Consider the following 15752-nt stretch of genomic DNA (forward strand, 5'->3'; position numbering starts at 1 on the left):
TCTTTAAAGAACTAAAAGATTCAGGAACTTCTCTTCAGGAACTAAAAGGTTCAGGGACTTCTCTTAACAGAACTAAAAGGTTCAGGGACTTCTCTTCATAGAACTAAAAGGTTCAGGGACGTCTCTTCATAGAACTAAAAGGTTCAGGGACTTCTATTTAAAGATCTAAAAGGTTCAGCGACTTCTCATCCAAGAACTAAAAGGTTCAGGGACTCCTCCTCATCAAATTAAAAGGTTCAGGGACTTCTCTTCATAGAACTAAAAGGTTCAGGGACTTCTCTTCATAGAACTAAAAGGTTCAGGGACGTCTCTTCATCGAACTAAAAGGTTCAGGGACTTTGCTTTCAAGAACTAAAAGGTTCAGGGAAATCTCTTTATAGAACTGATAGGTTCAGGGACGTCTCTTCAGGAACTAAAAGGTTCAGGGACTTCTCTTAAAAGAACTAAAATGTTCAGGGACTTCTCTTCATAGAACTAAAAGGTTCAGGGTCGTCTCTTCATAGAACTAAAAGGTTCAGGGACTTCTTTTTAAAGATCTAAAAGGTTCAGCGACTTCTCATCCAAGAACTAAAAGGTTCAGGGACTCCTCATCATCAAACTAAAAGGTTCAGGGACTTCTCTTCATGGAACTAAAAGGTTCAGGGACTTCTCTTTGAAGATCTAAAAGGTTCAGGGACTTCTCTTCAGGAACTAAAAGGTTCAGGGATTTCTCGTCATAGACGTAAAAGGTTCAGAGACTTCTCTTCATAGAACTAAAAGGTTCAGGGACGTCTCTTCATCGAACTAAAAGGTTCAGGGACTTTGCTTTCAAGAACTAAAAGGTTCAGGGAAATCTCTTTAAAGAACTGAAAGGTTCAGGGACGTCTCTTCAGGAACTAAAAGGTTCAGGGACTTCTCTTAAAAGAACTAAAAGGTTCAGGGACTTCTTTTCAGGAACTAAAAGGTTCAGGGACTTCTCATCATAGAACTAAAAGGTTCAGGGACGTCTCTTTATAGAACTAAAAGGTTCAGGGACTTCTCTTCTCAGAACTAAAAGGTTCAGGGACTTCTCTTTAAAGAACTAACAGGTTCAGGGACTTCTCTTCTCAGAACTAAAAGATTCAGGAACTTCTCTTCAGGAACTAAAAGGTTAAGGGAACTTTTCTTCAGAGAACTACAAGGTTCAGGGACTTCTCTTCAAAGAACTCAACGGTTATGGGACTTATCTTCAGGAACAAATAGGTTCAGGGACTTCTCTTCATAGAACTAAAAGGTTCAAAGACTTCTCTTCTCAGAACTAAAAGGTTCAGCGACTTCTCATCCAAGAACTAAAAGGTTCAGGGACTCCTCATCATCAAACTAAAAGGTTCAGGGACTTCTCTTCATGGAACTAAAAGGTTCAGGGACTTCTCTTTGAAGATCTAAAAGGTTCAGGGACTTCTCTTCAGGAACTAAAAGGTTCAGGGATTTCTCGTCATAGACGTAAAAGGTTCAGGGACTTCTCTTCATAGAACTAAAAGGTTCAGGGACGTCTCTTCATCGAACTAAAAGGTTCAGGGACTTTGCTTTCAAGAACTAAAAGGTTCAGGGAAATCTCTTTAAAGAACTGAAAGGTTCAGGGACGTCTCTTCAGGAACTAAAAGGTTCAGGGACTTCTCTTAAAAGAACTAAAAGGTTCAGGGACTTCTCTTCATAGAACTAAAAGGTTCAGGGTCGTCTCTTCATAGAACTAAAAGGTTCAGGGACTTCTCCTCTCAGAACTAAAAGGTTCAGTGACTTCTCTTCAGAATCTAAAAGGTTCAGGGACTTCTCTTCAAAGAACTAAAAGGTTCAGGGACTTCTCTTCAAAGAACTAAAAGGTTCAGGGACTTCCCTTCATAAACCTAAAAGGTTCAAGGACTTCTCTTCAGCAACTAAAAGGTTCAGGGACTTCTCTTCAGGAACTAAAAGGTTCAGGGACTTCTCATCATAGAACTAAAAGGTTCAGGGACGTCTCTTTATAGAACTAAAAGGTTCAGGGACTTCTCTTCTCAGAACTAAAAGGTTCAGGGACTTCTCTTTAAAGAACTAACAGGTTCAGGGACTTCTCTTCTCAGAACTAAAAGATTCAGGAACTTCTCTTCAGGAACTAAAAGGTTAAGGGAACTTCTCTTCAGAGAACTACAAGGTTCAGGGACTTCTCTTCAAAGAACTCAAAGGTTATGGGACTTATCTTCAGGAACAAATAGGTTCAGGGACTTCTCTTCATAGAACTAAAAGGTTCAAAGACTTCTCTTCTCAGAACTAAAAGGTTCAGAGACTTCTCTTAAAAGAACTACAAGGCTCAGGGACTTCTCTTCAAAAACTAAAAGGTTCAGGGACATCTCTTCAGGAAAAAAAAGGTTCAGGGACTTCTCTTCAGGAACTAAAAGGTTCAGGGACTTCTCATCATAGAATTAAAAGGTTCAGGGACTTCTCTTCATAGAACTAAAAGGTTCAGGGACATCTCTTCAGGAACTAAAAGGTTCAGGGTCGTCTCTTTATAGAACTAAAAGGTTCAGGGACTTCTCTTTAAAGATCTAAAAAGTTCAGGGACTTCTCTTCAGGAACTAAAAGGTTCAGGGACTTCTCTTCAGGAACTAAAAGGTTCAGGGACTTCTCATCATAGACTTAAAAGGTTCAGGGACTTCTCTTCATAGAACTAAAAGGTTCAGGGACTTCTCTTCAGAGAACTAAAAGGTTCAGGGACTTCTCTTCAGGAACTACAAGGCTCAGGGACTTCTCTTCAAAAACTAAAAGGTTCAGGGACATCTCTTCAGGAAAAAAAAGGTTCCGGGACTTCTCATCATAGAATTAAAAGGTTCAGGGTCGTCTCTTTATAGAACTAAAAGGTTCAGGGACTTCTCTTTAAAGATCTAAAAAGTTCAGGGACTTCTCTTCAGAAACTAAAAGGTTCAGGGACTTCTCTTTATAGAACTAAAAGATTAAGAGAACTTCTCTTCAGAGAACTACAAGGTTCAGGGACTTCTCTTCAAAGAACTCAAAGGTTATGGGACTTATCTTCAGGAACAAATAGGTTCAGGGACTTCTCTTCATAGAACTAAAAGGTTCAAAGACTTCTCTTCAAAAACTAAAAGGTTCAGGGACATCTCTTCAGGAAAAAAAAGGTTCAGGGACTTCTCTTCAGGAACTAAAAGGTTCAGGGACTTCTCATCATAGAATTAAAAGGTTCAGGGACTTCTCTTCATAGAACTAAAAGGTTCAGGTACATCTCTTCAGGAAGTAAAAGGTTCAGGGTCGTCTCTTTATAGAACTAAAAGGTTCAGGGACTTCTCTTTAAAGATCTAAAAAGTTCAGGGACTTCTCTTCAGGAACTAAAAGGTTCAGGGACTTCTCTTCAGGAACTAAAAGGTTCAGGGACTTCTCATAATAGATTTAAAAGGTTCAGGGACTTCTCTTCATAGAACTAAAAGGTTCAGGGACATCTCTTCATAGAAATAACAGGTTCAGGGACTTCTCTTCAGCAACTAAAAGGTTCAGGGACGTCTCTTTATAGAACTTAAAGGTTCAGGAACTTCTCTACAGGAACTAAAAGGTTCAGGGACTTCTCTTCATAGAACTAAAAGGTTCAGGAACTTCTCTTCATAGAATTCAAAGGTTCAGGGACTTCTCTTCATAGAATTCAAAGGTTCAGGGACTTGTCTTCAAAGAACTAAAAGGTTCAGGGACTTCTCTTCTCAGAACTAAAAGGTTCAGGGACATCTCTTCATAGAACTAACAGGTTCAGGGACTTCTCTTCAGCAACTAAAAGGTTCAGGGACGTCTCTTTATAGAACTTAAAGGTTCAGGAACTTCTCTTCAGGAACTAAAAGGTTCAGGGGCGTCTCTTTATAGAACTTAAAGGTTCAGGAACTTCTCTTCAGGAACTAAAAGGTTCAGGGACTTCTCTTCATGGAACTAAAAGATTCAAGGACTTCTGTTCATAGAATTCACAGGTTCAGGGACTTCTCTTCATAGAACTAAAAGGTTCAGGGACGTCTCTTTATAGAACTTAAAGGTTCAGGAACTTCTCTTCAGGAACTAAAAGGTTCAAGGACTTCTCTTCTCAGAACTAAAATGGTCAGGGACTTCTCTTCAGAGAACTAAAAGGTTCAGGGACTTCTCTTCAGGAAGTAAAAGGTTCAGGGACGTCTCTTAATAGAACTAAAAGGTTCAGGGACCTCTATTCATAGAATTAAAAGGTTCAGGGACTTCTCTTCAGGAACTAAAAGGTTCAGGGACTTCTCATCATAGATCTAAAAGGTTCAGGGACGTCTCTTTATAGAACTAAAAGGTTCAGGGACTTCTCTTTAAAGAATTAAAAGGTTCAGGGACTTCTCTTCAGGAACTAAAGGGTTCAGGCACTTCTCTTCTCAGAACTAAAAGGTTCAGGATATTCTCTTCCAAGAACTAAAAGGTTCAGGGACGTCTCTTTAAAGAACTAAAAGATTCAGGAACTTCTCTTCATAGAACTAAAAGGTTCAGGGACGTCTCTTCATAGAACTAAAAGGTTCAGGGACTTCTTTTTAAAGATCTAAAAGGTTCAGCGACTTCTCATCCAAGAACTAAAAGGTTCAGGGACTCCTCATCATCAAATTAAAAGGTTCAGGGACTTCTCTTCATAGAACTAAAAGGTTCAGGGACATCTCTTCATAAAACTAACAGGTTCAGGGACTTCTCTTCAGCAACTAAAAGGTTCAGGGACTTCTCATCATAGAACTAAGAGATTAAGGGACTTCTCTTCATGGAACTAAAAGGTTCAGGGACTTCTCTTTGAAGATCTAAAAGGTTCAGGGACTTCTCTTCAGGAACTAAAAGGTTCAGGGATTTCTCGTCATAGACGTAAAAGGTTCAGGGACTTCTCTTCATAGAACTAAAAGGTTCAGGGACGTCTCTTCATCGAACTAAAAGGTTCAGGGACTTTGCTTTCAAGAACTAAAAGGTTCAGGGAAATCTCTTTAAAGAACTGAAAGGTTCAGGGACGTCTCTTCAGGAACTAAAAGGTTCAGGGACTTCTCTTAAAAGAACTAAAAGGTTCAGGGACTTCTCTTCATAGAACTAAAAGGTTCAGGGTCGTCTCTTCATAGAACTAAAAGGTTCAGGGACTTCTCTTCTCAGAACTAAAAGGTTCAGTGACTTCTCTTCAGAATCTAAAAGGTTCAGGGACTTCTCTTCAAAGAACTAAAAGGTTCAGGGACTTCCCTTCATAAACCTAAAAGGTTCAAGGACTTCTCTTCAGGAACTAAAAGGTTAAGGGAACTTCTCTTCAGAGAACTACAAGGTTCAGGGACTTCTCTTCAAAGAACTCAAAGGTTATGGGACTTATCTTCAGGAACAAATAGGTTCAGGGACTTCTCTTCATAGAACTAAAAGGTTCAGGGACGTCTCTTTATAGAACTTAAAGGTTCAGGAACTTCTCTTCAGGAACTAAAAGGTTCAAGGACTTCTCTTCTCAGAACTAAAATGGTCAGGGACTTCTCTTCAGAGAACTAAAAGGTTCAGGGACTTCTCTTCAGGAAGTAAAAGGTTAAGGGACGTCTCTTCATAGAACTAAAAGGTTCAGGGACCTCTATTCATAGAATTTAAAGGTTCAGGGACTTCCCTTCATAAACCTAAAAGGTTCAAGGACTTCTCTTCAGCAACTAATAGGTTCAGGGACTTCTCTTCAGGAACTAAAAGGTTCAGGGACTTCTCATCATAGATCTAAAAGGTTCAGGGACGTCTCTTTATAGAACTAAAAGGTTCAGGGACTTCTCTTTAAAGAACTAAAAGATTCAGGAACTTCTCTTCAGGAACTAAAAGGTTCAGGGACTTCTCTTAACAGAACTAAAAGGTTCAGGGACTTCTCTTCATAGAACTAAAAGGTTCAGGGTCGTCTCTTCATAGAACTAAAAGGTTCAGGGACTTCTTTTTAAAGATCTAAAAGGTTCAGCGACTTCTCATCCAAGAACTAAAAGGTTCAGGGACTCCTCATCATCAAATTAAAAGGTTCAGGGACTTCTCTTCATAGAACTAAAAGGTTCAGGGACATCTCTTCATAGAACTAACAGGTTCAGGGACTTCTCTTCAGCAACTAAAAGGTTCAGGGACTTCTCATCATAGAACTAAGAGGTTAAGGGACTTCTCTTCAGAGAACTAAAAGGTTCAGGGACTTCTCTTCATGGAACTAAAAGGTTCAGGGACTTCTCTTTGAAGATCTAAAAGGTTCAGGGACTTCTCTTCAGGAACTAAAAGGTTCAGGGATTTCTCGTCATCGACGTAAAAGGTTCAGGGAATTCTCTTCATAGAACTAAAAGGTTCAGGGACGTCTCTTCATCGAACTAAAAGGTTCAGGGACTTTCTTTCAAGAACTAAAAGGTTCAGGGAAATCTCTTTAAAGAACTGAAAGGTTCAGGGACGTCTCTTCAGGAACTAAAAGGTTCAGGGACTTCTCTTAAAAGAACTAAAAGGTTCAGGGACTTCTCTTCATAGAACTAAAAGGTTCAGGGTCGTCTCTTCATAGAACTAAAAGGTTCAGGGTCGTCTCTTCATAGAACTAAAAGGTTCAGGGACTTCTCTTCTCAGAACTAAAAGGTTCAGTGACTTCTCTTCAGAATCTAAAAGGTTCAGGGACTTCTCTTAAAAGAACTAAAAGGTTCAGGGACTTCTCTTCATAGAACCTAAAGGTTCAGGGTCGTCTCTTCATAGAACTAAAAGGTTCAGGGACTTCTCTTCTCAGAACTAAAATGTTCAGTGGCTTCTCTTCAGAATCTAAAAGGTTCAGGGACTTCTCTTCAAAGAACTAAAAGGTTCAGGGACTTCCCTTCATAAACCTAAAAGGTTCAAGGACTTCTCTTCAGCAACTAAAAGGTTCAGGGACTTGTCTTCAGGAACTAAAAGGTTCAGGGACTTTTCATCATAGAACTAAAAGGTTCAGGGACGTCTCTTTATAGAACTAAAAGGTTCAGGGACTTCCCTTCATAAACCTAAAAGGTTCAAGGACTTCTCTTCAGCAACTAAAAGGTTCAGGGACTTCTCTTCAGGAACTAAAAGGTTCAGGGACTTCTCATCATAGATCTAAAAGGTTCAGGGACGTCTCTTTATAGAACTAAAAGGTTCAGGGACTTCTCTTTAAAGAATTAAAAGGTTCAGGGACTTCTCTTCAGGAACTAAAGGGTTCAGGCACTTCTCTTCTCAGAACTAAAAGGTTCAGGATATTCTCTTCCAAGAACTAAAAGGTTCAGGGACGTCTCTTTAAAGAACTAAAAGATTCAGGAACTTCTCTTCATAGAACTAAAAGGTTCAGGGACGTCTCTTCATAGAACTAAAAGGTTCAGGGACTTCTTTTTAAAGATCTAAAAGGTTCAGCGACTTCTCATCCAAGAACTAAAAGGTTCAGGGACTCCTCATCATCAAATTAAAAGGTTCAGGGACTTCTCTTCATAGAACTAAAAGGTTCAGGGACATCTCTTCATAAAACTAACAGGTTCAGGGACTTCTCTTCAGCAACTAAAAGGTTCAGGGACTTCTCATCATAGAACTAAGAGATTAAGGGACTTCTCTTCATGGAACTAAAAGGTTCAGGGACTTCTCTTTGAAGATCTAAAAGGTTCAGGGACTTCTCTTCAGGAACTAAAAGGTTCAGGGATTTCTCGTCATAGACGTAAAAGGTTCAGGGACTTCTCTTCATAGAACTAAAAGGTTCAGGGACGTCTCTTCATCGAACTAAAAGCTTCAGGGACTTTGCTTTCAAGAACTAAAAGGTTCAGGGAAATCTCTTTAAAGAACTGAAAGGTTCAGGGACGTCTCTTCAGGAACTAAAAGGTTCAGGGACTTCTCTTAAAAGAACTAAAAGGTTCAGGGACTTCTCTTCATAGAACTAAAAGGTTCAGGGTCGTCTCTTCATAGAACTAAAAGGTTCAGGGACTTCTCTTCTCAGAACTAAAAGGTTCAGTGACTTCTCTTCAGAATCTAAAAGGTTCAGGGACTTCTCTTCAAAGAACTAAAAGGTTCAGGGACTTCCCTTCATAAACCTAAAAGGTTCAAGGACTTCTCTTCAGGAACTAAAAGGTTAAGGGAACTTCTCTTCAGAGAACTACAAGGTTCAGGGACATCTCTTCAAAGAACTCAAAGGTTATGGGACTTATCTTCAGGAACAAATAGGTTCAGGGACTTCTCTTCATAGAACTAAAAGGTTCAGGGACGTCTCTTTATAGAACTTAAAGGTTCAGGAACTTCTCTTCAGGAACTAAAAGGTTCAAGGACTTCTCTTCTCAGAACTAAAATGGTCAGGGACTTCTCTTCAGAGAACTAAAAGGTTCAGGGACTTCTCTTCAGGAAGTAAAAGGTTAAGGGACGTCTCTTCATAGAACTAAAAGGTTCAGGGACCTCTATTCATAGAATTTAAAGGTTCAGGGACTTCCCTTCATAAACCTAAAAGGTTCAAGGACTTCTCTTCAGCAACTAATAGGTTCAGGGACTTCTCTTCAGGAACTAAAAGGTTCAGGGACTTCTCATCATAGATCTAAAAGGTTCAGGGACGTCTCTTTATAGAACTAAAAGGTTCAGGGACTTCTCTTTAAAGAACTAAAAGATTCAGGAACTTCTCTTCAGGAACTAAAAGGTTCAGGGACTTCTCTTAACAGAACTAAAAGGTTCAGGGACTTCTCTTCATAGAACTAAAAGGTTCAGGGTCGTCTCTTCATAGAACTAAAAGGTTCAGGGACTTCTTTTTAAAGATCTAAAAGGTTCAGCGACTTCTCATCCAAGAACTAAAAGGTTCAGGGACTCCTCATCATCAAATTAAAAGGTTCAGGGACTTCTCTTCATAGAACTAAAAGGTTCAGGGACATCTCTTCATAGAACTAACAGGTTCAGGGACTTCTCTTCAGCAACTAAAAGGTTCAGGGACTTCTCATCATAGAACTAAGAGGTTAAGGGACTTCTCTTCAGAGAACTAAAAGGTTCAGGGACTTCTCTTCATGGAACTAAAAGGTTCAGGGACTTCTCTTTGAAGATCTAAAAGATTCAGGGACTTCTCTTCAGGAACTAAAAGGTTCAGGGATTTCTCGTCATCGACGTAAAAGGTTCAGGGAATTCTCTTCATAGAACTAAAAGGTTCAGGGACGTCTCTTCATCGAACTAAAAGGTTCAGGGACTTTCTTTCAAGAACTAAAAGGTTCAGGGAAATCTCTTTAAAGAACTGAAAGGTTCAGGGACGTCTCTTCAGGAACTAAAAGGTTCAGGGACTTCTCTTAAAAGAACTAAAAGGTTCAGGGACTTCTCTTCATAGAACTAAAAGGTTCAGGGTCGTCTCTTCATAGAACTAAAAGGTTCAGGGTCGTCTCTTCATAGAACTAAAAGGTTCAGGGACTTCTCTTCTCAGAACTAAAAGGTTCAGTGACTTCTCTTCAGAATCTAAAAGGTTCAGGGACTTCTCTTAAAAGAACTAAAAGGTTCAGGGACTTCTCTTCATAGAACTAAAAGGTTCAGGGTCGTCTCTTCATAGAACTAAAAGGTTCAGGGACTTCTCTTCTCAGAACTAAAAGGTTCAGTGGCTTCTCTTCAGAATCTAAAAGGTTCAGGGACTTCTCTTCAAAGAACTAAAAGGTTCAGGGACTTCCCTTCATAAACCTAAAAGGTTCAAGGACTTCTCTTCAGCAACTAAAAGGTTCAGGGACTTGTCTTCAGGAACTAAAAGGTTCAGGGACTTTTCATCATAGAACTAAAAGGTTCAGGGACGTCTCTTTATAGAACTAAAAGGTTCAGGGACTTCTCTTCTCAGAACTAAAAGGTTCAGGATATTCTCTTCCAAGAACTAAAAGGTTCAGGGACTTCTCTTAACAGAACTAAAAGGTTCAGGGACTTCTCTTCATAGAACTAAAAGGTTCAGGGACGTCTCTTCTGGAACTAAAAGGTTCAGGGACTTCTCTTAAAAGAACTAAAAGGTTCAGGGACTTCTCTTCATAGAACTAAAAGGTTCAGGGTCGTCTCTTCATAGAACTAAAAGGTTCAGGGACTTCTCTTCTCAGAACTAAAAGGTTCAGTGACTTCTCTTCAGAATCTAAAAGGTTCAGGGACTTCTCTTCAAAGAACTAAAAGGTTCAGGGACTTCCCTTCATAAACCTAAAAGGTTCAAGGACTTCTCTTCAGGAACTAAAAGGTTAAGGGAACTTCTCTTCAGAGAACTACAAGGTTCAGGGACTTCTCTTCAAAGAACTCAAAGGTTATGGGACTTATCTTCAGGAACAAATAGGTTCAGGGACTTCTCTTCATAGAACTTAAAGGTTCAGGAACTTCTCTTCAGGAACTAAAAGGTTCAAGGACTTCTCTTCTCAGAACTAAAATGGTCAGGGACTTCTCTTCAGAGAACTAAAAGGTTCAGGGACTTCTCTTCAGGAAGTAAAAGGTTAAGGGACGTCTCTTCATAGAACTAAAAGGTTCAGGGACCTCTATTCATAGAATTTAAAGGTTCAGGGACTTCCCTTCATAAACCTAAAAGGTTCAAGGACTTCTCTTCAGCAACTAAAAGGTTCAGGGACTTCTCTTCAGGAACTAAAAGGTTCAGGGACTTCTCATCATAGATCTAAAAGGTTCAGGGACGTCTCTTTATAGAACTAAAAGGTTCAGGGACTTCTCTTTAAAGAACTAAAAGATTCAGGAACTTCTCTTCAGGAACTAAAAGGTTCAGGGACTTCTCTTAACAGAACTAAAAGGTTCAGGGACTTCTCTTCATAGAACTAAAAGGTTCAGGGTCGTCTCTTCATAGAACTAAAAGGTTCAGGGACTTCTTTTTAAAGATCTAAAAGGTTCAGCGACTTCTCATCCAAGAACTAAAAGGTTCAGGGACTCCTCATCATCAAATTAAAAGGTTCAGGGACTTCTCTTCATAGAACTAAAAGGTTCAGGGACATCTCCTCATAGAACTAACAGGTTCAGGGACTTCTCTTCAGCAACTAAAAGTTTCAGGGACTTCTCATCATAGAACTAAGAGGTTAAGGGACTTCTCTTCAGAGAACTAAAAGGTTCAGGGACTTCTCTTCATGGAACTAAAAGGTTCAGGGACTTCTCTTTGAAGATCTAAAAGGTTCAGGGACTTCTCTTCAGGAACTAAAAGGTTCAGGGATTTCTCGTCATCGACGTAAAAGGTTCAGGGACTTCTCTTCATAGAACTAAAAGGTTCAGGGACGTCTCTTCATCGAACTAAAAGGTTCAGGGACTTTGCTTTCAAGAACTAAAAGGTTCAGGGAAATCTCTTTAAAGAACTGAAAGGTTCAGGGACGTCTCTTCAGGAACTAAAAGGTTCAGGGACTTCTCTTAAAAGAACTAAAAGGTTCAGGGACTTCTCTTCATAGAACTAAAAGGTTCAGGGTCGTCTCTTCATAGAACTAAAAGGTTCAGGGTCGTCTCTTCATAGAACTAAAAGGTTCAGGGACTTCTCTTCTCAGAACTAAAAGGTTCAGTGACTTCTCTTCAGAATCTAAAAGGTTCAGGGACTTCTCTTAAAAGAACTAAAAGGTTCAGGGACTTCTCTTCAAAGAACTAAAAGGTTCAGGGACTTCCCTTCATAAACCTAAAAGGTTCAAGGACTTCTCTTCAGCAACTAAAAGGTTCAGGGACTTCTCTTCAGGAACTAAAAGGTTCAGGGACTTCTCATCATAGAACTAAAAGGTTCAGGGACTTCTCTTAACAGAACTAAAAGATTCAGGGACTTCTCTTCATAGAACTAAAAGGTTCAGGGACTTCTTTTTAAAGATCTAAAAGGTTCAGCGACTTCTCATCCAAGAACTAAAAGGTTCAGGGACTCCTCATCATCAAATTAAAAGGTTCAGGGACTTCTCTTCATAGAACTAAAAGGTTCAGGGACATCTCTTCATAGAACTAACAGGTTCAGGGACTTCTCTTCAGCAACTAAAAGGTTCAGGGACTTCTCATCATAGAACTAAGAGGTTAAGGGACTTCTCTTCAGAGAACTAAAAGGTTCAGGGACTTCTCTTCATGGAACTAAAAGGTTCAGGGACTTCTCTTTGAAGATCTAAAAGGTTCAGGGACTTCTCTTCAGGAACTAAAAGGTTCAGGGATTTCTCGTCATAGACGTAAAAGGTTCAGGGACTTCTCTTCATAGAACTAAAAGGTTCAGGGACGTCTCTTCATCGAACTAAAAGGTTCAGGGACTTTGCTTTCAAGAACTAAAAGGTTCAGGGAAATCTCTTTAAAGAACTGAAAGTTTCAGGGACGTCTCTTCAGGAACTAAAAGGTTCAGGGACTTCTCTTAAAAGAACTAAAAGGTTCAGGGACTTCTCTTCATAGAACTAAAAGGTTCAGGGTCGTCTCTTCATAGAACTAAAAGGTTCAGGGACTTCTTTTTAAAGATCTAAAAGGTTCAGCGACTTCTCATCCAAGAACTAAAAGATTCAGGGACTCCTCATCATCAAACTAAAAGGTTCAGGGACTTCTCTTCATGGAACTAAAAGGTTCAGGGACTTCTCTTTGAAGATCTAAAAGGTTCAGGGACTTCTCTTCAGGAACTAAAAGGTTCAGGGATTTCTCGTCATAGACGTAAAAGGTTCAGGGACTTCTCTTCATAGAACTAAAAGATTCAGGGACGTCTCTTCATCGAACTAAAAGGTTTAGGGACTTTGCTTTCAAGAACTAAAAGGTTCAGGGAAATCTCTTTAAAGAACTGAAAGGTTCAGGGACGTCTCTTCAGGAACTAAAAGGTTCAGGGACTTCTCTTAACAGAACTAAAAGGTTCAAGGACTTCTCTTCAGCAACTAAAAGGTTCAGGGACTTCTCTTCAGGAACTAAAAGGTTCAGGGACTTCTCATCATAGATCTAAAAGGTTCAGGGACGTCTCTTTATAGAACTAAAAGGTTCAGGGACTTCTCTTTAAAGAACTAAAAGATTCAGGAACTTCTCTTCAGGAACTAAAAGGTTCAGGGACTTCTCTTAACAGAACTAAAAGGTTCAGGGACTTCTCTTCATAGAACTAAAAGGTTCAGGGTCGTCTCTTCATAGAACTAAAAGGTTCAGGGACTTCTTTTTAAAGATCTAAAAGGTTCAGCGACTTCTCATCCAAGAACTAAAAGGTTCAGGGACTCCTCATCATCAAATTAAAAGGTTCAGGGACTTCTCTTCATAGAACTAAAAGGTTCAGGGACATCTCCTCATAGAACTAACAGGTTCAAGGACTTCTCTTCAGCAACTAAAAGGTTCAGGGACTTCTCTTCAGGAACTAAAAGGTTCAGGGACTTCTCATCATAGATCTAAAAGGTTCAGGGACGTCTCTTTATAGAACTAAAAGGTTCAGGGACTTCTCTTTAAAGAACTAAAAGATTCAGGAACTTCTCTTCAGGAACTAAAAGGTTCAGGGACTTCTCTTAACAGAACTAAAAGGTTCAGGGACTTCTCTTCATAGAACTAAAAGGTTCAGGGTCGTCTCTTCATAGAACTAAAAGGTTCAGGGACTTCTTTTTAAAGATCTAAAAGGTTCAGCGACTTCTCATCCAAGAACTAAAAGGTTCAGGGACTCCTCATCATCAAATTAAAAGGTTCAGGGACTTCTCTTCATAGAACTAAAAGGTTCAGGGACATCTCCTCATAGAACTAACAGGTTCAGGGACTTCTCTTCAGCAACTAAAAGTTTCAGGGACTTCTCATCATAGAACTAAGAGGTTAAGGGACTTCTCTTCAGAGAACTAAAAGGTTCAGGGACTTCTCTTCATGGAACTAAAAGGTTCAGGGACTTCTCTTTGAAGATCTAAAAGGTTCAGGGACTTCTCTTCAGGAACTAAAAGGTTCAGGGATTTCTCGTCATCGACGTAAAAGGTTCAGGGACTTCTCTTCATAGAACTAAAAGGTTCAGGGACGTCTCTTCATCGAACTAAAAGGTTCAGGGACTTTGCTTTCAAGAACTAAAAGGTTCAGGGAAATCTCTTTAAAGAACTGAAAGGTTCAGGGACGTCTCTTCAGGAACTAAAAGGTTCAGGGACTTCTCTTAAAAGAACTAAAAGGTTCAGGGACTTCTCTTCATAGAACTAAAAGGTTCAGGGTCGTCTCTTCATAGAACTAAAAGGTTCAGGGTCGTCTCTTCATAGAACTAAAAGGTTCAGGGACTTCTCTTCTCAGAACTAAAAGGTTCAGTGACTTCTCTTCAGAATCTAAAAGGTTCAGGGACTTCTCTTAAAAGAACTAAAAGGTTCAGGGACTTCTCTTCAAAGAACTAAAAGGTTCAGGGACTTCCCTTCATAAACCTAAAAGGTTCAAGGACTTCTCTTCAGCAACTAAAAGGTTCAGGGACTTCTCTTCAGGAACTAAAAGGTTCAGGGACTTCTCATCATAGAACTAAAAGGTTCCGGGACTTCTCTTAACAGAACTAAAAGATTCAGGGACTTCTCTTCATAGAACTAAAAGGTTCAGGGACTTCTTTTTAAAGATCTAAAAGGGTCAGCGACTTCTCATCCAAGAACTAAAAGGTTCAGGGACTCCTCATCATCAAATTAAAAGGTTCAGGGACTTCTCTTCATAGAACTAAAAGGTTCAGGGACATCTCTTCATAGAACTAACAGGTTCAGGGACTTCTCTTCAGCAACTAAAAGGTTCAGGGACTTCTCATCATAGAACTAAGAGGTTAAGGGACTTCTCTTCAGAGAACTAAAAGGTTCAGGGACTTCTCTTCATGGAACTAAAAGGTTCAGGGACTTCTCTTTGAAGATCTAAAAGGTTCAGGGACTTCTCTTCAGGAACTAAAAGGTTCAGGGATTTCTCGTCATAGACGTAAAAGGTTCAGGGACTTCTCTTCATAGAACTAAAAGGTTCAGGGACGTCTCTTCATCGAACTAAAAGGTTCAGGGACTTTGCTTTCAAGAACTAAAAGGTTCAGGGAAATCTCTTTAAAGAACTGAAAGTTTCAGGGACGTCTCTTCAGGAACTAAAAGGTTCAGGGACTTCTCTTAAAAGAACTAAAAGGTTCAGGGACTTCTCTTCATAGAACTAAAAGGTTCAGGGTCGTCTCTTCATAGAACTAAAAGGTTCAGGGACTTCTTTTTAAAGATCTAAAAGGTTCAGCGACTTCTCATCCAAGAACTAAAAGATTCAGGGACTCCTCATCATCAAACTAAAAGGTTCAGGGACTTCTCTTCATGGAACTAAAAGGTTCAGGGACTTCTCTTTGAAGATCTAAAAGGTTCAGGGACTTCTCTTCAGGAACTAAAAGGTTCAGGGATTTCTCGTCATAGACGTAAAAGGTTCAGGGACTTCTCTTCATAGAACTAAAAGATTCAGGGACGTCTCTTCATCGAACTAAAAGGTTTAGGGACTTTGCTTTCAAGAACTAAAAGGTTCAGGGAAATCTCTTTAAAGAACTGAAAGGTTCAGGGACGTCTCTTCAGGAACTAAAAGGTTCAGGGACTTCTCTTAACAGAACTAAAAGGTTCAAGGACTTCTCTTCAGCAACTAAAAGGTTCAGGGACTTCTCTTCAGGAACTAAAAGGTTCAGGGACTTCTCATCATAGATCTAAAAGGTTCAGGGACGTCTCTTTATAGAACTAAAAGGTTCAGGGACTTCTCTTTAAAGAACTAAAAGATTCAGGAACTTCTCTTCAGGAACTAAAAGGTTCAGGGACTTCTCTTAACAGAACTAAAAGGTTCAGGGACTTCTCTTCATAGAACTAAAAGGTTCAGGGTCGTCTCTTCATAGAACTAAAAGGTTCAGGGACTTCTTTTTAAAGATCTAAAAGGTTCAGCGACTTCTCATCCAAGAACTAAAAGGTTCAGGG

The sequence above is a fragment of the Symphodus melops genome (genome assembly GCF_947650265.1).
Source record: "Symphodus melops genome assembly, chromosome: 10".
NCBI lineage: Eukaryota > Metazoa > Chordata > Actinopteri > Labriformes > Labridae > Symphodus > Symphodus melops.